Genomic DNA, 25,205 nt, shown 5'->3' on the forward strand with positions numbered 1-25,205 from the left:
GAAAAATTGAAAAGAATTGAAAAGAATTGAAAAAAAAGTCCTCAGAAAAAATACATTCTTTCTGAAAAAGTTTTTTTCCTCCAAGGATTTCACATAAAGTTCAATGAAAGTGACTCATGCTCAGTGCCTTAGTGTATACTGGAACAGAACCGGAGCGGTTCCAGACGACCTCCAATGACGAAACGCATAGGGTGTGGCCTAACGTACACACTCTCTCCCACAAGGCGGCAGCGGTGTTTCTGATACCTGTGATAATACGAACATTTTAATCTACATATATGTGAGTAGCCACTTGTTATACATAATAAAGGCATTGATTTTTAAATACAGTATTGCACTATGGAAGCTTTTGTATCTCTTTACATATGACCAAATGAGGAATAACTGAACAGCACACTGGACCAGCTCTATACAGCGACACAGGGGCTCACACTGTGGAGGCAAGTTAACCCCTGCAGGGGCGGGGGAGCTGGTGAGTGCGGAAATTTGCTTCACGCATGGATAATGCACCGGTTCTGTTCCAGTATACACTAAGGCACTGAGCACAAGTCACTTTCATTGAACTTTATGTGAAATCCTTGGAGGAAAAAAACTTTCAGAAAGAATGCATTTTTTCTGAGGACCTTTTTTTCAATCTTTTCAATTTTTTTCAATTTTTCTCAATCAACTTTTTCTCAATTTTTTCTATTGTTTTAACTTTTTTTTTAATTTATTTTTTAAACTGTTTTGTTTTTTGGGATTTTTTGTTAAATCTGAAAAGGTTTTTGGCGCACTTTAAAAGTTTGTTTGTGTAAAGTAACGGAAGCCAGTCAGGCACTCTATGCACTAATCTACACTACAGCACGTTAGCACTTTTTTGCACAGTAGCTATTTCATTTCATTTAATTTTATTATTTTTATTTTATTGTTATATAAGTTTTTTGCAGATTTCTATGAACTTGTAAAAAAATTATTTTCACTGTGATTCAGCAACACTAACACCTGAGAAGGTTGAACATTGGTAACCTAGATAGCATGCGATTTTCTATTTATGAGTAGATAGCGATTTATTGCACTGTTACAGGAGAGCGCCGTAACTACCCCTTTGTCTTTATACAGTTTTTCCCAATTTATGTAGTTGGGCCGTTTTGGTAGTGGCAGCCTCCCTCCTTAAAGCGATTTAATTTTGACCTCTGTCTTTGTCCTTTTTCTTTAACCACTGTCTCCATAGCGCAAACCCTACCCCCCTTCTCTTCCTGCATATGTCTTCAACCGATATTTTTGCAGAAGCTGCCCATGAGGCTGCCACCCCTCTTGTAGCATGAGCTCTAATAACTCGTGGAGGTGTCAGCCCCTGTTTCTCATACATAAGGCTTATCACCTTGGTGATCCAGGTAACTATGGTTCTAGCTGATGCCACTTCTCCTCTTCTAGGTCCTGACGGCAGGACGAACAAGGTATCCATTTTGTGCATCAGTAGAGAGCGGTTTTAAGTAGGTTGAAAATAAGTTGACCATGTCCAATGGTCTGAGATCTAGTTCCTCCGCTTGTCTTGGTGGTTGCATGAAGCTGGGTAGGACCGACTTCCCAATTTACATGGAACTTGGAAACCACCTTAGGGGGGTTAAGGCTGGCGAGGGCCTTAGGATCACTTTGTCTGGGAGAATGATGCAAAAGGGATCTTTGCAAGATAGAGCTGCCAGCTCTGAAACTCTCCTTGCTGACATTATGGCTGTGAGGAAATCCAGCTTGACTGTCAGGAACCATAGTGGGCATGTCTCCGCAGGCAAGAATGGATGTTGGAGCAAATCTTTTAGCACTATGCCCAACTCCCAAGCTGGGAACAGGGACTTCTTTGGTGGTCTTATTCTTATGGCCGCTCTAAGAAATTGCTTTATTAGAGGCTCGTCTGCCCATTTGTGGCCTATGACGCAAGACAAGGCTGACACCTGCACCTTTATGGTGTTGTATGCTAAGCCCATACTTAAAGCTGACTGTAAAAACTCTAGCACCTGCTCAATGTTTGCGGACAAAGGGGAGACATTTTGTTGTAAAGCGAATGCTGTAAATTTTCTCCAAATCCTGGTGTATGTGGCATTAGTTGTGGCCCTTCTTGACTTCAATAGTGTCAAGATTACCTCCTCTGAGATGCCCTGAGACTGCAGTCTGGCTGATTCAACAGCCATGCTGTCAGTTGCAATCTGCCTGGGTTGGCATGACACCATTGGTCTTGCTGTAGAAGGTCCCTCTTCAGCGGCAGCCATATTGGGGGAACTGCCGCCATCTGCAGGAGCTGTGGGAGCCATGGCCTTCGTGGCCAGAAGGGTAGGACTGCAATTGCATGGACGTTCTCCCTTGCAATTTTTAATAGGGTTTTGTAGACTAAATGTAGACTAGGGGAAATTCCCACGGGATTGGGAAGGCATCTTGAGCTAGCGCTTCGTAGCAGTGGAATCTTGACACAAACTGGGGTACCTGTGCATTCCCTGGGGTTGCCATCAGATCTACCGAGGGTGTACCCCAACTGTAAAAGATTGTTTTCAGATAGTCCTTGTTGAGTGCCCACTCTTTTGTTGGGAAAATCCAGACTCAGATGGTCTGCTATGTAGTTTTGACTGCCCGGAATGTAGGCTGCCATCAAGGCTTCCACATGTGCCTCGGCCAGGCGAATATCTCGGTTGCCAACTGCAGCAGCGGCAAGCTCTTGGTTCCTCCCCGATTGGTTATATAAGCGACCGCCGTCCGGTTGTCCAACATAAGCTTGACCTGAGCTCCCTGAATCTGGTTCTCTAATGCCAGTAGGGCTAGGTATGTTGCTTGTAACTCCAAAAGGTTGGAGTGACTGGTCTCAATCCTGCTCAATTTGCCTTGAACCCATCTGCAGAGGCAGTGAGCACCCCAGCCCCAGAGACTGGCATCCAAGGTTACTTGGATCCAATCTCCGGGGCTGATAGGCATGCCCCGTGACAGTTCCTGGCGCTATCCACCACGCCAAGCCCTGGTGGATCCGTCTTGGTATGAATATTTTTTGGTGGAGTGGTACGCCATCCCACTGGTTCAGAAATGACATTTGGAATGCCCTTTTATGGAATCTTGCTCAGGGAACAGCTGGGGTTGCTGCGGTAAACATTCCCAGAAGAGTCATACAGTCCCTCGCCGACAGCGACAAGGACTCCATCACGCTGTTCATGTAGGCTACTAGCTTGGCTATCTTGCGATGTGGTAGCAAGACCTGCCCTTTGCTTGTGTTGAAAACAAGCCCTAGGTAATCCATCTCTTGGGAGGGAATCAACTGACTCTTCTGCTTGTTGATAATCCAGCCGACTTCGCCTTGTGCTGTTAACTCTTCGCTTGCACGGGCCACTACCAAGATGTCGTCTAAGTAGTGGAAAATATTTATGCCCCTCAAATGTATAACAGCAATGGTAGCTAGCAAGATCTTGGAAAAGACTTGAGATGCTATGCTGATTCCGAAGGGAAGACATTTGAACTGGAAATGATCTTCCCCTACCATGAATCTTGGGTATCTTTGGTGATGCCTGTTGATTGGGACATGAAGGTAGGCATCTGCTAAATCGACTGATATTAGCCAGTCCCCTGGTTGCAGAATTGATATAATTGTAAATATTGATTCCATCTTGAATGTTTTGGGATCGATGTAGTTGTTTAGAAATCTTAGGTCTAAGAGCGGTCTGAGATCTCCAGACGCTTTGGCACCAGAAAAATTGGGGAGTAAACCCCTGTTCCTGCTGATTTAGAGGAACCGCCGAGATTGCCTCTTTCTGAAGTAATTCGTCACATATTCTTGCAAGCACCTTTGTTTCTTCTGATCTTGTGGTCATTCTGTCTGGACAAAGATGTCCAGTGTTTTTTCTCAAAACATTATCTTGTACCCTCGCTTGACTGTTTTCTGGACCCATTGGTCCTTGACCTTCTTTGCCCATACCTTCCAAAAGAATTCCAACCTGGCACCCACCTGGGGGTGATGGGCGGTCAACCCGTCAAAAGGACTTCTCCAGTTTCTTAGTGGTCTGATCGGCCTTAGCCTTCACGTTCCAAAGAAAAGAGCTTTGTGAGCCTCTCCATTGTGGACTTGTATATTCTTGTCCTGGTCTATATGACCTGGCCTCCAGTGCCCTTCTGAACTCTGGCCTGATCGAGTGGTTTGCTGTCTCCTTTTGGGTCTCTGTGGTAGCAGACCCAACTTCCCTCCAGTAACTCATTTAATAGCTTCCTCCAGGGTATCCCCGAAAAGCATCTTGCCCTTGTATGGAATGTTACAAAGTGCCTGTTTCAAGGAACTGTCTGCCACCCAATGGCGTAACCATAGGGCCCTTTTCGCCGTTACTGAAACCGTCATAATTCTTGCAAGCAGTTTTACTAGGTCTATAGAGGCTTCTGCCAAAAATGTGGCTGAGAGATAAAGTTCCTCCATTGCTGAAATGATTCTGGCCGTCTCTACGTCAGACTTCAGGGCCGTCTCCACATTTGTGACCCTGACCTTCAAAGGCCTGGAGACTGAGGTTAAGGCTATGGCCGGGCGACAAGCTGCTCCAGCAGTTAAATAGATCTTCATTAGATCTGTGTCTGTGCGTCTGTCCATCGGGTCCCTGAAGGTTGTAGAAGCCTGCAATGGCAGGTAAACCTGTCTTGCTAGACGCTGCAAGGCCACATCTACCCCTGGAGGTGACTCCCAAAAGGCAGTATCTGGGGTGTTTAAATGGGTATAATCTTAAAAAGCAATTTTGTATGTTAGCCTTCCTTTTCGGCTCTCCCCATTCCTCATCAAATAATTTGCGGATCTCCATCATGAACGGGAAGGCTGCCCCTTGCCTTTTCAAGTTAAGGAAATATCTTTTAATTTTTTCCGGAGACTGAGTGTCTTGTTCCCAGTCTATGGCCTCCTTCACTGCTACAATTTAAGGGTCTATGAGTTGGAAATCTAACAAATATTCAGATGGTTCATCAGAGTCTGAAGAATCTCCTGAAGATATTTCAAGTCCTGGTGATGAGTCTCGCTTCTGCTTAGATGCGTTCTTGGCTCTAGGCTTAGTCCTGGAGGCACTTACGCCTGCGACCGCCTGCATACTCTCCATCACCGCCTCCTGAATATAGTCCTTTATCCTGCCTCTGTTTCTCTATCTGTGGCTACACCTCTTATGCATTCTGTGCACAAGAGCTTTTCAGGGGCGGATGGCGCTGAACAAGCCCAGCAGAGGCCTTCGGTGGGATGGCCTCTTGTCGCACTTGGTTCTGCTGCCCTAGCTGTCTGAGCATTTTTGTGGCGTGGACTGCCCGTTGCTTGGGGTCTATGTCCTGTGCATGACCCAGATGCATGCAGAGATTTTGAGCTGTGGCGGTACTTTTCCTTCTGCGACTGTCTTTTTTTAGGACTTCTGCTCCTATAAAGTCAAAACACCTTATTAGGCTGGTGTTGCACTCTTTTGTTTTACGGCCCCCGTAGACCCCTCCTACCTTTTGGACAATCTTCGTGCACTTTGAGGCTGTGGTGAGCTCATACTACATCAACAAAAGACAGGATATAGAAATAAGAAAAAAGAAGTTCCTATTCCATTGCTTTTTTTACTGGCCCTTTAAACGAAATAACTTTACCTTAATACTGGATATGGAGTCAATCAGGGTGGCAGCAGATTTGTAGGGTATCTGAAAAGCTGTAAACATATGGTATAAGGCATTTTGTGATCATGGCTCAGTAAACACTGACACAGCCCAGCCTTCTGTGAAGGAAAACTCACCAGTACACTTCCCTCACTAGCTGTGGCAAACAGCACTGGAGATTCTGGCTCTCCAGGCTTTATAGCCCTACCGCCCCGCCCCTCTGTGAGATCATCACCGACTGACAGAAAACAAAGGGGAGAGGGCCGGCGCAGCTCCTAGGAAGCAGGACAGGAAAGCTCAATACTACAGCAACACCACAGTCTAAAATGGTAAGCTCTTTAAGCCTTAGTATGCCGGCATGACTCCTGCACATAGAGCGTCCAGTGTGATAAAAGGAACTACCTTTATTGTTCTGGACCTTCCAATCCCAAGAGAGGCTTGAACCTGGGTGGGTAGGTTCGGTAGGGGGGGTGTACTCTAATCCATGAGCATGGTGGCCTAGAGTCCGACCAAAAAAAGGAACAAGGGTGGGGGAGGAGGGTCTCCCTTTTATCAGCTAAGAGAAGTTGGTACTGAGAGACTGGAGGAAGGGGTTAATCCATTGTGTGCTGATGTGAGGCTGGCCAGGAAAGACTATTTTCCCAAAATGTATGTACAGTTGGACAGTTCCACCAAATGTGTATATATGTACCTTGTTCGAGACGGCCACGAAAACAGAGGCCTAAGTTGTCTGTAGCAAATTTAGCTATTCTAGCAGGAACCAAATACCGTATGTGCAATTACCTTATATGATGTTTCAGCTGACATTAAATTTGTTGAAGAAGATGTATTAGACCATATATTAGACCATACTTGACGATCAATGTTGCACTCAAGATCTTTTTCCCATTTAGCAACATATGATGGTATATTTGTGTCTGATTTAGTGAGTAATTGAGAATAAGTTATTGAAATGTGACTTTTAGCATTTGAATCTTTTAGAAAAATTTGTTCAAATTGAGAGAGGTTGTTTAAAGTATCATTAATATTAACCACTTCAGCCCCGGAAGAATTTACACCCTTCCTGACCAGAGCACTTTTTGCAATTCGGCACTGTGCCACTTTAACTGACAATTGCGTGGTCTTGCGAAGTTGTACCCAAACAAAATTGAGGTCCTTTTTTTCCCACAAATAGAGCTTTCTTTTGGTGGTATTTGATCACCTCTGTGGTTTTTATTTTTTGCGCTATAAACAAAAAAAAAGCGACAATTTTGAAAAAAATTCATTTTTTACTTTTTGCTATAATAAATATCCCCCAAAAATATATATAAAAAAAATTTTTTTTCCCTCAGTTTAGGCCGATACGTATTCTTCTACATATTTTTGGTAAAAAAAAAATCACAATAAGCGATTATTGATTGGTTTGTGCAAAAGTTATAGCGTTTACAAAATAGGGGATAGTTTTATGGCATTTTTATTAATATATTATTTTATTTTTTTAAATGGCAGCGATCATAGATTTTTATTGTGACCGGGACATTATGGCGGACACATCAGATATTTTTGACACATTTTTGGGACCATTGTCATTTATACAGCAATCAGTGCTAGACAAATGCACTGATTCCTGACTAAATGACACTGGAAGTGAAGGAGTTAACCAGGAGGTGGCAGTGTAGGGGTTAAGTGTGTCCTAGGGGTGTGTTGCTAACTGTGGGGGGTGTGGCTGCGTTGTGCGCATCATTGATCTCTGCTCCAATCACAGGGAGCAGAGATCAGTGTCACTTGTTGTTAGCCAGAACGGGGAGAGGCTGTTTACATCGGCATCTCCCTGTTCTTCCTCTCCGTGTGGCGATCGTGGGTGTCCCCACGGCGATCGTGTCCGCTGGCATGCAAATTAAGTCATATAAACATGAAATGCCACCCTTATACCAGGCTTTAAAAGTTTTAGGAGATATCCAAGCTGGATAAAAGGCCGTATTTTCATGAAAAGAAAAGAGCGAGTTATATGGAGATTTTATGTCTATCCCAGATAGAGAGTGTTTAGTAATTGGATTTTTTATAGCCTTACGATCTATATGACGTAACCATAGGATATTATTTACAGAAAGAGGATCACAATCCATTGCTTCAATTATCACCCACAAAGGAATCTCTATAGTGGAGTGATATTTTGATAGTTGTGCCAATTGAGCAGCCCTATAATATATCGAGAAGTCTGGAAATCCCAATCTGCCTAGTGATTTAGGCCCCTTTCACACTGGGGCATTTTTCAGGTGTTACAGCGATAAAAATAGCGCCTGAAAAAATCCGACCCCTTTCACTCCAGTGTGAAAGCCCGGTGAAAAAAGTCCTGCTAGCAGCATCTTTGGAGCGGTGAAGGAGTGGTGTATTCACCGCTCCTAAACTGTTCCTATCCATTGAAATCAATGGGGCAGCGCAGCTATAACGCCAGCAAAGCGCTGTAAACCACCCCGCTAGTGGCCGAAATACTGCCGGGGTAAAGCGGCGCTAATAATAGCCCTGCTTTTCTGCTGACGCCGCTCCCATCCCAGTGTGAAAGGGGCCTTAGGGAGGTATAAAGTGTTCCTAGGTAACCGTGGTTTGATTTTTCCCCAAGTGAATTGCATTGCTTTTTTGTTGTATAATTTTAACAAAGTACGCAGGAACATGTATCAGGAGTAGAGATGGACGAACTTGTCCACACAATTTTTATCAACCTCATGGCCACATAAACACATGTTGGCCAAGCAATTCTTCCACAAGGCCACATTTTTAAAACACGAAGAATTGGCATCCCAAATTAAAGACTTCAAATTCCCAGTATGGGCATACCTCCAAATTCAGCATCTTCTCCTAGGCCCAAACCAGAAACCTCACGGGACTCGCCAACTTACCCCCTAGAATCATTATGCTCAGAGAACACACCACAGAGACATGTGGTCTCAACTATCTACTCATTACTCTTCGCAACTCTACCTATTTTAACAATTCAGGACTGCATGAAGGCAATGGAGGACAGGGTAGGCTATGAAGAGGGTGCAGGAGATGATCACCAGCAGCATGATAGAGAGCACTGACACCAGTACCGTGATATAGAGCACTGACACCAGCACCGTGATATAGAGCACTGACACCAGCACCGTGATAGAGTGCACTGACACCAGCACCGTGATAGAGTGCACTGACACCAGCACCGTGATAGAGTGCACTGACACCAGCACCGTGATAGAGTGCACTGACACCAGCACCGTGATAGAGTGAACTGACACCAGCACCGTGATAGAGTGCACTGACACCAGCTGTCAGGGAAATAGGCGCATCCCTATGCGCAACCTCGCAAGGTACGGTCGTGTTAACGCGCGTCAGGGCACTCGGAGGCACAATGTGATTCCAAAACGAACGCCCGATGTTATGTCTGAGCAAGCGCACGTACGCGATGGTGGTATGAACGCTATGGCGCGCACATGACGTGACCTAGGCGCCTTACCTATTTAAACGTTCACCTGACAGTGCTGCACCGCTGGATTATCATCAGCTTCTCCTGTATACCTGTGTCCTTGATTTCTGCTGTCTGATCTCCCGTGTACCGACCCGGCTTGTTTGACCTGCTCCTGTTGTTCTCCTGGCTCTTACTTCTGGCTTGTACCCGACGTCCCTTGTCTGCTCCCTGCATCCAACCCCTGCTTGGCTTGGACTCCCATACTCCGGTCTTCAGCTCAGGACCCGTAGCTCCGACCTCAGGACTGATCTACTGTGTTTGACCCCCGGCCTGGCCTTGACCCTGCTATTGGACTTTCGTTCATTCTTCTCTTGGACTTTCCAAGCACAGTTGCCCCCAGAGTCCTGTTCCACTCAGCTCCTGTCATCTGCTGCTACTACCAGGCAACCTGTGCTACTGTGGGCACTGCATCAGGGTTGTGCTGCACTCGGTCGCAAGGGGAGCCCTCTCAGCATCTCGGCCTCCCTCCAGACTCTGACACCAGCACTGTGATATATAGCACTGACACCAGCACTGTGATATATAGCACTGACACCAGCACTGTGATATATAGCACTGACACCAGCACTGTGATATATAGCACTGACACCAGCACTGTGATATATAGCACTGACACCAGCACCGTAACAGAGTGCACTGACACCAGCACCGTGATATGGCGCACTGACACCACCACCGTGATATAGAGCACTGACACCAGCACCGTTATATAGGGCCCTGACACCAGCACCGTGATATAGGGCCCTGACACCAGCACCGTGATATAGGACCCTGACACCAGCACCGTGATATAGGACCCTGACACCAGCACCGTGATATAGGACCCTGACACCAGCACCGGGATATAGGACCCTGACACCAGCACCGTGATATAGGGCACTGACACCAGCACCGTGATATAGGGCACTGACACCAGCACCGTGATATAGGGCACTGCCACCACACCAGCACCGAGATAGAGAGCACTGACAGCAGCACTGATACCAGCAACTCGCTGCTGGGCCCCAAAAATATGACACCGCTCAACCTCTTCAAACAGGAGGGTACGGGCATATAGTACGGTGTGCTTTTTTTGTACAAAGAAGTGAGCCAAATGTAGAAAAAAGGTCTGTGTGCTTGATTAAATAAATCGTTTATAGAGATATACATGGTCTACTGGTCACATGTGTTGAATTCCTCCGAGATCCATGCCTCATTCATTTTTAGAAATTTGAGGTAGTCAACACTGTCGTGAGCTAGGCGAGTGCGCTTATCGGTCATGATCCCCCCTGCTGCGCTGAACGTCCTTTCGGACAGGACACTGGACAAGGGGCAAGCCAACAGTTCCATTGCAAATTGGGCAAGCTCTGGCCAGAGGTCAAGCCTGCCCACCCAGTAGTCTAGGGGTTCATCACTCCTCAGAGCGTCCACATCGGCCGTTAACCCAATGTAGTCGGACACCTGTCAGTCTAGGCGTTCCCTGATGCTGGATCCGGATGAGACCAGTCGATGGGTCGGCTGAAAGAATGACCTCATATCAGAAGTCACCAACACATCTTCAAACCGGCCTCTTCTTGCAGGCGCTGTTGGATTGGTACCCGCAACTCTTTCTCTGGTAGTGGGAATTCCTCCTCTGCCAGGGGACGCAAAAGCAGAATGCAGCATTTCTTGAAGCAAGGCCTGTAAGTGCTCCATTCTGACAGCCCTCTGTGACAGTGGTAACATTTCCACCATTTTGTGTTTGTACCGGGGTCTAAGTACGTTGCAAACCAGTACTGGTCCTTGACCCTTATGCTTTATATACGGGGTTCCTGTTAAAACACTGGAGCATGAAGGCCCCCATTTGCACTAAACTGGAAGCGGTGTGGTGGCCTGGCTCCTGCTCCTCATCCAGGATAATGTCGTCGTCCTCGTTCTCCTCTCCCCATCCACGCACAACAGGATCCCAGAAAGGTTTAAAGCATGCTCTTCTTGGTCCTCCTCATCCGCCCCGGCACCATCCTCCTCTGACTCCTCCTCAGACTCTTGTTGTTAACTTGTCTCACATAGAGTAGCCCCCCTGGGAATTCATCCAGCATTGCGACTTCCGCATCTTCCTGCTCCTGCTCCTCCACGGCTTGATCAATGACACAACGCAATGCACGCTCCGTAAAGAAGGCATAAGTTACCATGTCACTGATGGCGCCATGGCTGTGACTGACAAGTTTGGTGATCTCATCACAGACGTCATAAGACGTCTGACCGGCAGATTGTGTCACCGCTGAATGTCAGCAAGGTGAGCCATGGCCGTGTAAGATCTTCTGAAATGGGCCGAGATTTTCCGTGCCTGCCGCAAGATGTCCTGGACCCCAGGGTATTTGACAACGAATCGCTGCACGACCAAGTTTAAGACGTGTGCCATGCATGGCACATGTGTAATTTTGCCCTGTTTTAATGCGCTAAGCTGATTGGCACTGTTGTCACACACCACTTTACCAACTGTCAAATTGAGCGGTGTTAGCCACTGATCTGCCTGTGAACACAAAGCTGAAGAGCGCAGCAGAAGAGACGCTGGCAGCGGAAAAGGAGGAGTCAGCCAAGGAGGAGGATGGAGTATGAGAAGAAGAGCCAGGCCTGCATGCAATCCGTGGCGGTAAAACCAAATCTACACGGGTGCCACGGGTTACATGCTTGATGGCCGTCGGAAGGTTCACCCAGTGGGCAGTAAAAGTGATATATACCTTCCCTGCCTGTGTTTTCTAGACCACGTGTCTGTGGTCAGATGTATCTTGGCACCGACACTGTGTGCCAGAGATACATTCACTTGCCACTGAACATGGCCATATAGCTCTGGGATGCCCTTCTGTGAGAAATACTTCCTTCCTGAGACCTTCCATTGTGGTGTTCCAATGGCCAAAAATTTTCGAAAGGCCTCCGAGTCCACCAGTTTATATGGCAGTAGTTGGCGGGTTATCAGTTCTGACAAGCCAGCCATCAACCATTGGGCAAGAGGGTTATCCGGCGTCATCATTTTTTTACGCTCAAACATTTGGCCCACGGAAGCCTGCCTCTTTGCAGAAAAACGTGAGGATGGCATGATGGAAGGTGGAGTGGAGGACAATTGTGAGGAGAGAGGAGAAGGAGAAGTAGAAGATGAGGCTGGACGGTGAGAGCCTGGATTGTGGCTTTGTGTGTTCCATTGCTCCCACTGGGCTCAGTGATGGCAGCTCATGTGCCTTTTTAAGGCGGTCGTCCCTAGGTGAGTGTTGTGCTTACTGCGACTTATGCGTTAACTGCAAAGATTGCAGATGGCAACACTATTGTCAGCAGCGGACATGTTAAAAAAAGCCCACACTGCGGAGCCATGTACCGGCATCCTGGGAGTGCCAGATGTGACCGTACATGGTTGATGCCTCGCTCCTGATACATTAGCAGTCTGCTTTGTCCCTCCTGTGCAATGTAAGTTATTCCTGCTTTTCCCCCCTATCTGCTGGTCCATATCTCCCTCTAAACTCCCCTCTTCCTCTCTTGTGGGCACCCACGTTACACTAGACATGTCATCATCGCCGTCACCTTCCCCACCGCTATAATTAGAGATTTTGGAGTAGGCAGCAACAGCGGGGACCAACCTCTTCCTTGGGCTGATCTGGGTACTGTCGTCAGACTGCTGAGTGGCGGTTGTTGCCTACCTCCTCTTCCTGATCCAATGCCAAGAGTGGCTGCGCATCGGAAATGTCTTGATATGGACCGGAAAATAATTCCTGTGACTCAAGCGGAAGGTATATGGTGGTGATGTTGGTGGTAGGTTCTTTGGGGTTGCACACAGCAGAGAGTGAAGAAGAGGGTGCAGATCGAGAGGATGAGGAGGGTGCAGAAGAGTAATGCTGAGTGAGCCACTCAACCAAGTCTGGTGCGTCCTTTGACGTAATCGAATGCACCTTCTTTTTTTTTTTAAGTTATCTTTATTGACATTTCAAGATGTGAACAAAACACTACAGAGCCTATTGGGCATACCCAGGCTCAATCACTACAACTTACCAACTAAGAGAGAAACAAAAACAAAACAAAAAAAAAAAAAGAAAAGAAAAAACAACAAAAAAAAAAACAAAACAAAAGGGTAAGGCATTACATAAAATATGCATACCTACCTAAACCACTGTACGCTCAACCACCTGTGTAGAATATTCATATCAACCTGCCGATTCTACATATCCCCTACAAGGCTTACTCGAAATACTTAGGAGATAAAGTGTACATTATAATTACATCGTTGCATGCACGCTCCCCCCCTCCCCATAACTATTCTGGTGCGTCCTTTGACGTAAACGCATGCACCTTCTGCAATTTGCCACTTTGGCTCAAGCCTGTTGCTTCTGCCCTACCCCTACCACCCCTGCGGAAGGGCCTGCCTCTTCCTCTGCCTGTCATTTTTTAAATGTCCCTGTGACAAAAGTCTCTAGAGAAGTGCGGTATGTATGTGGAAGAAGGTATATAACACCCTGCTTCAATCTGTAATTTTTGGGGGCCATTGGTCTATCACACCAGTTATAATACTTTTTTTTATTGCGTTTGTCACTCTTTATAATATCGCTGCAGAACCGCTCAGCAGTGACAATGCTGCACAGTGGAAATGCACTATACTATGCTTTCTATGTGGGCAAATATTTTATACGTGTATTACACACCTATATACTGTACACCAAATAGTACACCTATACCAGTCCTTACAAGGACCTTTGTGGACCTAGTAGCTAGTGATTTGCAGACTGTACCTCAGTCCCTACACTGATAAAAAATTGCTGCAGAAACCAGCAGTAATCTGCAGCACAGCCCTGCACCAGCACCCTCTATATTGTACACCTATGCCAGTCCTTAAAAGGACCTTTGTGGACCTAATAGTAATAGCTAGCTAGTGATTAAACTGACTGACCCTGCTGCACACAGCGTCCTGTCCCTACACTGACAAAAGACAGCTGCAATCACCAGCACAGCAGTGCACTGGACCCTATATACTGTACTACACCTATACCAGTCCTTAAAAGGACTTTTGTGGACCTAATAGCTAGTGATTTGTGTCACTACAGTCTCTCCCTGCTGCACACAGTGTCCTGTCCATACACTGAGTTCTTTCACACTGTAAACACATATGTCCACCGGGCGAACAGCGGCAATAGTCTGCCAATCGCCCGAATCGCGAACACGCAAAATTCGCCACGAACCGACCGCCGGGCGAACAGTTCGGCCATCCCTAGCTACAAAGTGCTCACTAAGTGTTATAGAGTACCGACCATTATACACAAGTTCACTCCATCCACATCCAACTTATGTTGGAGATGCAAATCCAAACCAGGCTTGCTCCTCCACATTTTGTGGTCATCAGCAGAGACTCCGGCAAAAATGTTTTACATGATTTCACTCCCTCACAATTCCTACTACACCATTCCACTATACACAGATGCTCTTTCTTCAAATCTCTTGCCATGCACATGCTAAACACTACTGAGTTGTATTCCAATCTTATGGGGCAAAATCCACGCACCGTCAATCAAAGAATGGTTCCAGAAAATCCACATAACTGCCAAAATGGAAGAACTCATAGCCATCTCCCATGACAACATCTCCAAACACATGAGTCTGGTCTTGTTGGTCCCACTTCAGAACCACCTCAGATTACATCCAAACTATGAACTTCAACCCTTAGCGAGGAAGAAAACCTCTCAGAGCGTTCCCTGACAGTCCTGGGAATGGTCTGGGCTGGATGGACTGTAATCAGGGTCAGACAGGAGGCACAGGCCCCCCTGTTTTGGTCCATTCCACCCACATACTCCACGTCTACTACACGCCTCATTTTCTGCACTATTTAATCCCCTAACCACCTCCAACCCTTCCCTTATCCTCCATAGTCCCCCCCCCCCTACCCCAAACAAACTAGCGCAAGCACAGCATGGCATCTTTTTGCCTGCATACTTGCATAGCCCCTTGAACGCCTATGGAGCACGGCTGGTTCTGAGTACAGAGCACTGGAAGAGGCCATGGAGGAAGAAGAAGAGAATGGGGTGGAAGAGAGGTGTGTCACAACCAGTAATAGCATTTTGGAGGCGTGGTGGCGGAACAACCTCCAACACTACTGCACCTTTGTAAAATTAGAAATGGCCTCACAAACTAAATCAAAGATATAGCCTTACAATGTGCATTCTCATCCCAATTGTATATGAACTAAATGTTTGAGACCTCTGGTCTCCAGGCAGAGGTGTCAAGAAAATGTGAGCGAGGGGACTATCACGGTGCACATGAGTTAAATAAATGACATAGCGAGAAAACAAATTTTACATAAAAAAAATCCTAGTACAATTTATTACAATAAAAAAAAATTACAAAATCCAACATATCGAAAATTCATGGGGAAGGTGAGGTATTTAGACTAGTTTCGCTTCTTAGCTTCTTCAGTAATTACCTACATCTAAAAATACATTAATTACTCTCAAATCTATAACAAATATATTTGTATAAAAAAGTGATCAAACATAACATACAATTTAGGTGAAAATTAAGGAGACAGTTTTACAATACATAACAAGAGCAGAGTCCTACCTAAACGCCCTTGCCCCAAGATAAGCCAGAACCAAGTATGGGGAAGCCTGGGAGGGGTATAAAGCCCCGATGCCAACCGATATCTGTATAAAGATATTTATATTTAATTCATTGATTTGGAAGAGGAAGGGTACCCCTGAGATGATTGCCAAGTGATGATGTGAATTCAATACATGTGACCAACAATAGCCAAGTGTAAAAAAAAAAAAGGGGAAAGAGAGAGCACCTGAAAGAATCCAATGTGAAAAATTAATGATCCAAAGGAATGGTTTGAAAATGAAAAACAACAAAGGTGGGTGACAGGCAAGAAATCCAAACAAGCAAAATTAGACCTACTAAGGTGGCGGTGCACAGCCAGTGAAGTGTGACCGAGGTGATGGTGAAAAAGGAAAAGAAAAGAACAGAAGGGACCCAGTATATCAATAGACATAGTTGCCTATATGATTTTATGAATCAATTAATTTTTTCAAAAGAAAGTTATTTTTTTTAAAAACTTTTTCAAAAAAGATCCAGGGCCATAGACAAAGCTGACTAGAGCAGAATGGAAGAAAAACACAGCTGTACAGGTGAGATCGGCATGTGGAATAAGCAAACTCCAAAGTAAAGCGGCACAGAACTAGGGGACCATCTGCATAAATTTATAGTAAAATAATAATGAATCAAAACTAATAAGAACAGTCAAGAAGTATAGTGTATATATATTATGACAAGTCCCAATGGTGCCAGGAGCTAGGTCATCCACTCACCGATCACTTATAGTGCCAAGCCAGTCCCCTGGATCCGGCCGGACTGCAGAAACAGCGGTAACCACCGCCATTTTATATCCCTCAACCCCACACTGACCTCTGCGCCGTGTCGCCGGCGCATAACGTCATAGGGGTCAGTGACTCGAATAGTGCTCACGCATAAACGTATTCCGCGTATGCGCAGACCACACCTACCTCTAAACAAACGGGTGCGCACGATATCATCGTGCGCAGACCCGAGCAGGGTCCAATCTAGGCTGCGCACGCGCAGGAACACCGCACGCATATCTGCACTGGCAGCCCTATGGCCTAAAAAAATCAGCCAGGCTGCATTCAAGGGGGCGGGATGGCATGGGCAATACATGGAGTAAGCCGCCGACCAGACCCCCCCCGAGTCACACCAGTCGCCGGGGGAGAAACACACCCATAGGTCCAGGCCAATCAGGGGGAGGGCTAAAGAAGGTAGGAATCTGCAAACAAAAAATTATATAAAAATAAGAACCTTTATTTATAAGCACCATTGACCATACAATAAACAATAATACAATGTACAAAGGAAGGGACCAATGATTGTCCCTGCAATAACAATATTTATGTCATTATTCTGGTATAAATAATGCAATCCATATTTAGTGGAGAGGAGTGGCGGTTCAATAAACAGCGTGTCTGGACATACCAGACAAAAAAAAAAGAGGAAGATTTAGATCAAACAGAGAGTGGGGCCGATCAGTTTGTAAAAACGACTTGAAGGAGTTGGTTTCATTGAGGCCAGGGGGCACGAGAGCATTGAGTTTTTTGATCCAAAGTGCTTCTTTTTGTAGTAAAATCTTGTCTCTATTGCCCCCCTGGTATCAATGGGCACCACCTCTAGTGCCACAAATTTCACCACCTCCAAGTCAAATCGATGCTATAACCCTATATGTCGGCCAATAGTGTTTAGTTTACCATTTGTAGAGTAGTATATATGGTCACCCACTCTCTGCCTGAACTCACGGATAGTTTTGCCTATATAAAAGGCCTCACACCGGCAAAGCATTAAATCTACTATGCCTGTGGTCCTGCAATATGCTGAAAAATATGGTGAATATGTTTCTCCATTAGGAAGGCTAACAGTAGTCCCAGAGTAAATCCAAGGGCAAAAAGAGCATTGACCACAGGGGAATGTGCCCCTGTGGGTAAATTGGTGAATCAGCTCCCCACGATAATGACTGCTGGTCAATTGATCTCTCAGCGACCTGGCTCTCCGGAAGACATTTTCAGGTGTCTCCCGGACATATTGAGTCAAAACATGGTGATCTGTAAGTAAATACCAATGTTTTTTCATTATGTCTCTCAAAGAGGTATGATGAGCTGAATATTGAGTAATAACTTTAGTTGTTTGCAGACTTGACCTTTTTTGATTAGGATATAAAAGGGACGTTCTTGTTCGATTCATAGCTTTGTTAAAGGCCTTCCGTAGATTTGTTTTAGATCATCCCCTTGCTAGTAGTCGCTGGTGGAGGGCTGCTGCCTGGATAAAAAAATCATCATCCCGTGCGCAGTTGCGATGATTTCGCAAATACTGTGCAAAGGGGATGCTATGTACAAGAGATTTAGGGTGAGCACTAGATGCATGCAGTAATGTGTTGCCAGCTGTGGATTTTTGGTATAGGTCTGTATCCAGGGAGCCGTACGGATTTTTGCGGATAAGTATATCTAGAAAGGGGATCTCTCTCTGATTCGAAGATACTGTAAACAGTAGGTTCAAATCATTATGGTTAATAGCCTCAACAAAGTCATTTAGCTGGATGGTGGAACCTGTCCAAACCATGAACAGGTCATCTATAAACCTGAACCAGCATAGAACGTGGTCAGTGTAAGATTGAAATTGGTCACTAGAGAAGATATGACGTTCCCAGACTCCTAGATAGAGGTTCACGTACGAAGGGGCACAGGAATTGCCCATGGCAACACCCTGTATTTGTAAATAATATTGGTCTTCGAAGAGAGAAAAATTCAGAGTAAGAATAAATTTCAATAGTTCAAGAATGAATTCATTGAGTGGCCATGACGTATCTTCCTGCTCCATTAAGAACATTCTGACCATGCCGACCCCCTCACGTGGAGAATGCTCGAATAAAGCGCTTCGACATCTATAGCCACGAGAAGGGAGTCGGGAGGAACCAGAACGTCCTCAATGTGCCTGTCATGGTTATGCAATAGAGTTTGTCTGCTTCCCTGTTCCATGTGTTCATCTCTAGAGACCAGCCGACCCTCACCTGACTGCTTTTGTAATCCATCCTCTGGCATGACTCCATCCTAGCTCCTATCAGAGAACTCTATATTAACCTGTGCACTGCAGGCCAACCCTGCTGATCAACCATTGTGTATTCCTTTGTGTGTTTAGCTTCCTGTTACCTGCCGTGTGCTCTTCTGTTGTTCTGTTACCGACTTTGGCGTGTCCTTGACTATCCCTGTTTGCCTGTGATTTTGACCTATTGGCGTGTCCCTGACTATTCCTGTCTGCTTGTGGCCCGACCTTGGCTTTATCCCTCACTATCCCTATCCTGCTGTTGCCTACTGTGGGTGCGAGCTTGGGGACCCTGGGGGTCGCGACCTGGAGCCAGTTGCAGCCAAGTCCATCCTCACCACTAGAGGCTCTGGTGAACACCTGCTGGCTCTTAGACTCCGCGCCCCAGGGAATCTTACGCTCTAACCTCGGTGGGATCTGTCTCTGTCCGCAGCAGTCAGCCTTAGGGTCCACAACCTTGCGGTGCACTCCTGATCCCTACAGTGTGCATCTGTTACCTCGCCTCAAGTTGACCTGACAGTGCCTGAGGAGATCCAAAGTGTTGCGAATGTACGAAGGTAGACTAGATACGTGTGGTAACAGGAAACTGTCTACAAATTTGCTCACATTATCTGTAAGCGATCCAGTGCCCGAGACAATGGGTCTACCTGGCGGTTTTATTAAATTTTTATGTGTTTTGGGTAAGGTATAAAATGTTGGAGTTCGGGGGTGCTTAGGAACAAGGAAATGAAGGGTCTCTTTATCAATTAAATCATGCCAATAGGCTTGAGTACATAATTGCTGAAATTCATTGATTAACCTTGTTACTTTTGTGGGAGAGATCTGTCGATACCATGTTGTATTTTTTTAATATGTTGTAGCACATGTCATGATATTGAGGGTGTGACATCACTACGATGTTACCCCCCTTATCCGATGGTTTAATAACTATGTCTTTGAGTTTCTGTAGGTTTGCAAACGAATGTGTCTAGTTTGGTTTGTTGTTTCTTGGGGTCCGGTGATGTTAAATCTAAAAAAATCAATATCTAATAGAGATGTTTTTGCTTGGCTAGAAATAGATCCCAGAACCTTAGGAATAGCATTGTGCAATGTGGAAGTGCTTGGTATAGCAACTGGTTGGATAAGTGAGGGAGATGGGTCCGCTATGCCATGTGCCATTTTATGTTTTGTAGAGGTCTTTTTGCCTTTGCTAGGAGCTGCGGGGGACGTACCACCGCTATATCGGTTGCGTTTGCAAGACTATTTGGAAGAATCCATGGAACGTGGATCCACTGAATATGACATGGATGATGATAACGAGGAGTCAGATTCTGTATAGTGAGATGTCATACCAGTTACAGGTGTACCCTGTGGGACTGTTCATCTGTCTTTTAACCTCCCAGTCCATTTATATGCGAAGCCTTCAGAGAAGGCCAATTTGTCTTTCGCAAACTTAGTCTGCTTGCTGATAATGATTTCCTTATTTATTTGTTCCAGCCTTTCCCGAATGTCCGTCCATTGATTAATAAAGGAAGGGATATCTAAAAGATGTTTATATTGTGTATTCAATCTATTAATTTCACTGTCTAAAGCTGTCATATCCAAAGTGCATTGTGTAATAAGCGTCTCCATTAGTTCTACGCTACAACGGGTAAGGATTTTCTCCCAAGTCAGTTTGAAGGAAGGCGAGGGGCCTTTTAATGGGCCGTGAAAGATAGGTAATGTCCCTGTCCATGCCTGCTGGACCATGAGTCAGTGGTAATATGCACCTTACCGCTGACCTCCCTGTCCAGTGAGGCATGGACATTGTCTTCCACATGCCGGTAGAGAGCCGGAATCGCCTTCCGTGAGAAAAAGTGGTGTTTGGGGACCTGCCACTGAGGAACCGCACATTGCACAAACTCATGGAAGGGGGCTGAGTCCACCAACTGAAAAGGCAGCAGTTGAAGTGCTAGCAATTTAGCCAAGCTAGCATTCAACCGCTGGGCATGTGGATGGCTGGGAATGAACTTCTTTCGACGGTCCAGCAGCTAGGGCAGGGAAATTTGCCTGCTACAATCGGACATGGGTGTACTGTTAGCAGAGTGCCCGCACGTATTTGGCTGTGACACACCCTATTCTACACCTTCATTCCTCTCAGTGCAGGTTTCAGAGAGGACTGAAGGTCTAGTGGGGTTGGAGATCCCAGCTGATGAGGAGCTTGCCAACGAGCTGCATGGCAGATCAACATATGTCTGGTCAAGCATGTGGTGCCCAAGCAGCTGATGTTTTGGCTACATGAGATAGACTTGAGACATATGTTGCAAAAAGCAGCGGTGCGATCTGATGCACTCATCTCAAAAAAAGGCCCACACCAAAGAACTTTTGGAATAACGTGCAGAGGCAGCGCCCTGCACAGGTGGAGTTCTGCGGTGTGATTCAGTTGGTGTGCTGCCCCTAAGCTGGCCCCCGGAGGGCATCCTGCCTCATTGGAGATGTGCCTCCTCCTCCTCCTTCTCCTCCTCTCTCCTATCAGGCACCCACGTGGAGTCAGTGACCTCATCATCCCTTCCCTCTTCATCACTGGGGCAAACCTGGCAGTATGCTGCAGCTGGTGGAACATGACTGCTAGATTACTGTCCTTCTTGAGCATCCCCTCTCTCTGCGCTCACGCTACTGCCTTCCTCTAGCTGGGTATCATCATTAGAGCCTTCAAAATGCTGGGGATCCTCCTGGAGCATGCACCCAACACTGTGCTCAAACAGTTTGTGTGACTCCTCAGGAGGACATGGTGGGTCTAGGGAAGGAGTGACTGATGACATTGAGACAACGGAAGAGGATGCGTTGGCATCTGCTTTGCTAGTACCCTGAGCCTGGGTGAGAGAGGATGAGGAGGATGAAGAGGGCTTGGTCATCCACTCTACCAAGTCTTCGGCATGATGCGGCTCAACATGTCCAGCTGTCGAAAATAAGGACAAGCGTGTCCCATGGCCACGTGCTGATGATGATGCACCGCGTCCATGACCAGCACTGTTGTCTCTAGACACAGAGCCTGCTTGCCCTCTTTTATTGACTCGTGACTGTCTGCCTCTCCTTGTTGGCCTTCCAGACATAGAAATGGCCTGCAGAGAGATGGAAAAACCAGCAATTGGGTAGTGTATATTGTGCTGGAGGCACACAACACCCACTGTAAAGGCTGCAGATGCCTGTATTAGAGAACACCAGCAAAAAAAGGTAGATACAGGTGTATACTGTGCTGGAGGCACACAACACCCACTAACTCCTGCAGATGTCTTTATTATAGAACACCAGCAATAAAGGATAGATACAGGTGTATACTGTACTGGAGGCACACAACACCCACTAACTCCCGCAGAGGCCTGTATTAGAGAACACCAGCAAAAAATGGTAGCTACAGGTGTATACTGTGCTCGAGGCACACAACACCCACTAACTCCTGCAGATGCTTGTATTAGAGAACACCAGCAATAAAAGGTAGCTATAAGTGTATACTGTGCTGGAGGCACACAACACCCACTTTAACTCCTGCAGATGCCTGTATTAGAGAACACCAGCAGTAAAGGGTAGATACAGGTGTATACTGTGCTGGAGGCACACAACAGCCACTTTAACTCCTGCAGATTCCTGAGAAAAGAACCCACTGTGCCTGCCTATCTAGTTCTTTCCCTGGATGCCGAAACACACTGCACAAGGCCACCGTGCAGGCGGCCTTATATAGTGTGGGGTGTGTACTAAACCCCCTGGGCTATAATTGGACACAGGCGTCCTGCCAGTGGCCAATTATGGCTCTCTTCGCTGCCGGCGCTGTGCTTGGCCAAGCATGTGGGGTCACAGTGCATGCTTGGCCAACCATGAGCCAGCAATGCACTGCGATGGCGCAGTGCATTGTGGGCCATGAGCGCCACACGAATTTGGCGTGAACGGCCCATAATATTCGGTATTCGCCGAACGTGCTAACAGCCGGTGTTTGAGTCGAACATGTGACTCGAACACAAAGCTCATCCCTAGTCAGCGGTTTTGCAGGGCTCTGACTTGGCAGCAAAGTCTCTAACTTGTACGCAGAGACCCTACCGTCAATTCCTCCCCCAGCTTGCTTGCTTAGATAAATGGGAGACACTTCTATATAAATATCAAGTCTAACAACACATATAAATCTGCAACAATGACAAAATCTACATAATTCCATCCCTGTGCCTGGATTTCAGAAACCATGCCCAGGGTATGCCATGCACCTATACCTATGGTTAGGTTCAAGGAACCCTCTAGTTCCATGACTAACGTTACCTTGGTATTCTTTAGGACAAAGAACAAACTCGTCTATGTCCCAAATAATACCCAGGTGCTTCCTTCCCAGCAATGATCTCTCCATCTAGAACACAGAGTGAAATATCTTCCCAACATTTTTTGTTCACCACCATGTATTGACCTGGCATACAAAGGACATCATGGTCATGCTTCCGACTGAGGGAAGTATCAACCTGCCTCCAGCTTCCATCTTCTCTAATCCCATGTGGGTAATTTAGCCTCGAATGCAACAAGATAGAATCCTCAGTCAATAAGCCCATTGATGCCACCAAATATACAGACCTAGTCTGCACATCATAACACCTTTCACAATCCAAATTAGTACAGCCCATCTAGGCATTCAACCACCACTTTGAATTAGTGTAGGCGACGCGTTTTGGCAAAGTTTTACTGAGCCGTGATGCTAACTCATCAGGCCACTGCCCCTCATACAGAGACTGTACAATCAGCTTAATGTTGTTTGACAATTCCACCTGCTGCTTCGTGCACGCTAGAGCCAACGACAGATTTCTGTCCTATACCATCACACTCTCTACCAACCTCTCAACATGGTTGAGAAAAATCCGGAGCCACTTTAACCTGGGTGTTTCTGTGACTTTGTTGAATGTTATTAAGGACGCCAGTAACAAAGCCCCGCTTATTGACTGAAGCTATGGCTGCGAGTTTATTCCTCAGGAGGCCAATGTCCACTCTATTAACACCCATCCCAGCTCCTATTCCCCCAATATAGTGCTGAATAAATCCCTCCTCTTTTTCGAGTTGCTCCTCAGAAATAAGCGTCCTACATGAACCTCATTCTGTGTCCGCACATCTCTGGGAGTAAGTCACTGGTACAATGACCGCACTTGATTCAGTGTATATTCAGCACATATAGGGCAATAGGTTTTTATCAACCACCGCAAGATGTTGAAGCACCATGTGGTGAAGGTATATTGTACCCTGGTAGCCATCATGTGTTCCCTTTATCTAGCGGAGCATGCTCCTGTGTGTATTCACTGGCATTACCTGTGCAGGGTTTCAACCTCTCAAGTGAGACATCAATCAGGCATATCTCCCCCATACAAGGAAATTCTCACCCCATTGATGTGTCGTCTGGACAACGGACTCCTTATTGTGCATAAGTGCCAGTATCCTGGGTACCTGCACCATATTAATTCCATTATGTCAATACATGTCATACATTAAAAACCTGATCTTCTTCTTTCCATCCTCCCTCCAACAAAAAAAAAACATATTTTTACATTTCATGTTCTGACGGATTAGATATGTTATCTTCCTTCCCCAACCTCCAACCCATTGCACATGTATTAACGTTTGCATTCATCAGCAGAGACTGTTTTTCACAAGTCTTGTTGATAGGCACAGTCTTTCAGATTCAGCATTAGATCCAAATTGTGCATAAAAAAAAGTATTTATCTGAATCTTTCCGTTTGTCCCTTTTCTCCTGATGTATATTAGAACAAATTTGGGGTGTGGTGTGGCACAGACAAACTGCCAACCAGATGATCATCTGTCATCCATGTTCCAGAGACCTCTCCAATCTCACTCCACCAGGACTCTGAAAGTGAAAAACAAGAGCAGAATCAAATTCTTATACATAATATCTGCTCGCCTGCTACGTTTACTTATAGGTCCTTCCTTGGAACCCAGGAACCTAATATTCCTGGCTTCTGTAATTCTAAACAGCCATGACTTCTTTAGGCTGAACCCACTCTAAAATGGATCCCCGTGGTATGGTCAAAAAGGTAAAAACCAAACAAACGTCAATGTTTCTCAAAAATTCTCAATTTAAACACAAAAAAAAAAAACAATGCATTTATCTGTACCTTAAGATCTATGCACTAACTGCTGCTAATTGAGGGCATAGCCAATTACCACCCTTTCAGGTGGACTAAACCTAATCATTTTTCCATCTGAACAAACAAAAATAAAATAAATGAATTGACAAAATAAAAAAAATAGAAAATAAAAATAAAAAAACTCTGGCCATTATCACACAAAAATAACATGACAAGACAACCACCATAAAACAATGACATACACTAAACTTTTAATTAAAGACATCCATGAACTTTTCTCCTGAGAAGAGTAAGTGGTCATTTTGATCTGAAAGACAATTGGTTAATTAGGGAAAAACAAAAAACAAAACATCTGTACCTCATCACAACATTTGTAACTTTGATTAATGCCTGACTATTGTTTATTTTTTTCATTGTTTGCAAACAATTACTAATTAATGAGCTCATGGTACTATGTG

At 45.6% G+C, this 25,205-nt stretch overlaps 1 protein-coding gene across 1 annotated transcript in view; it reads left to right on the forward strand.

The window, feature by feature from the left end:
* CHADL (chondroadherin like) overlaps window positions 1-25,205 on the forward strand; it is a 676,966-nt gene that overhangs the window by 332,906 nt on the left and 318,855 nt on the right. The gene's annotated exons all lie outside the window — the stretch shown is intronic.

Source organism: Lithobates pipiens, unplaced genomic scaffold (genome assembly GCF_037356315.1).
Source record: "Lithobates pipiens isolate NorthernLeopardFrog02 unplaced genomic scaffold, aLitPip1_a1.2 Scaffold_23, whole genome shotgun sequence".
Taxonomy (NCBI): Eukaryota; Metazoa; Chordata; class Amphibia; order Anura; family Ranidae; genus Lithobates; species Lithobates pipiens.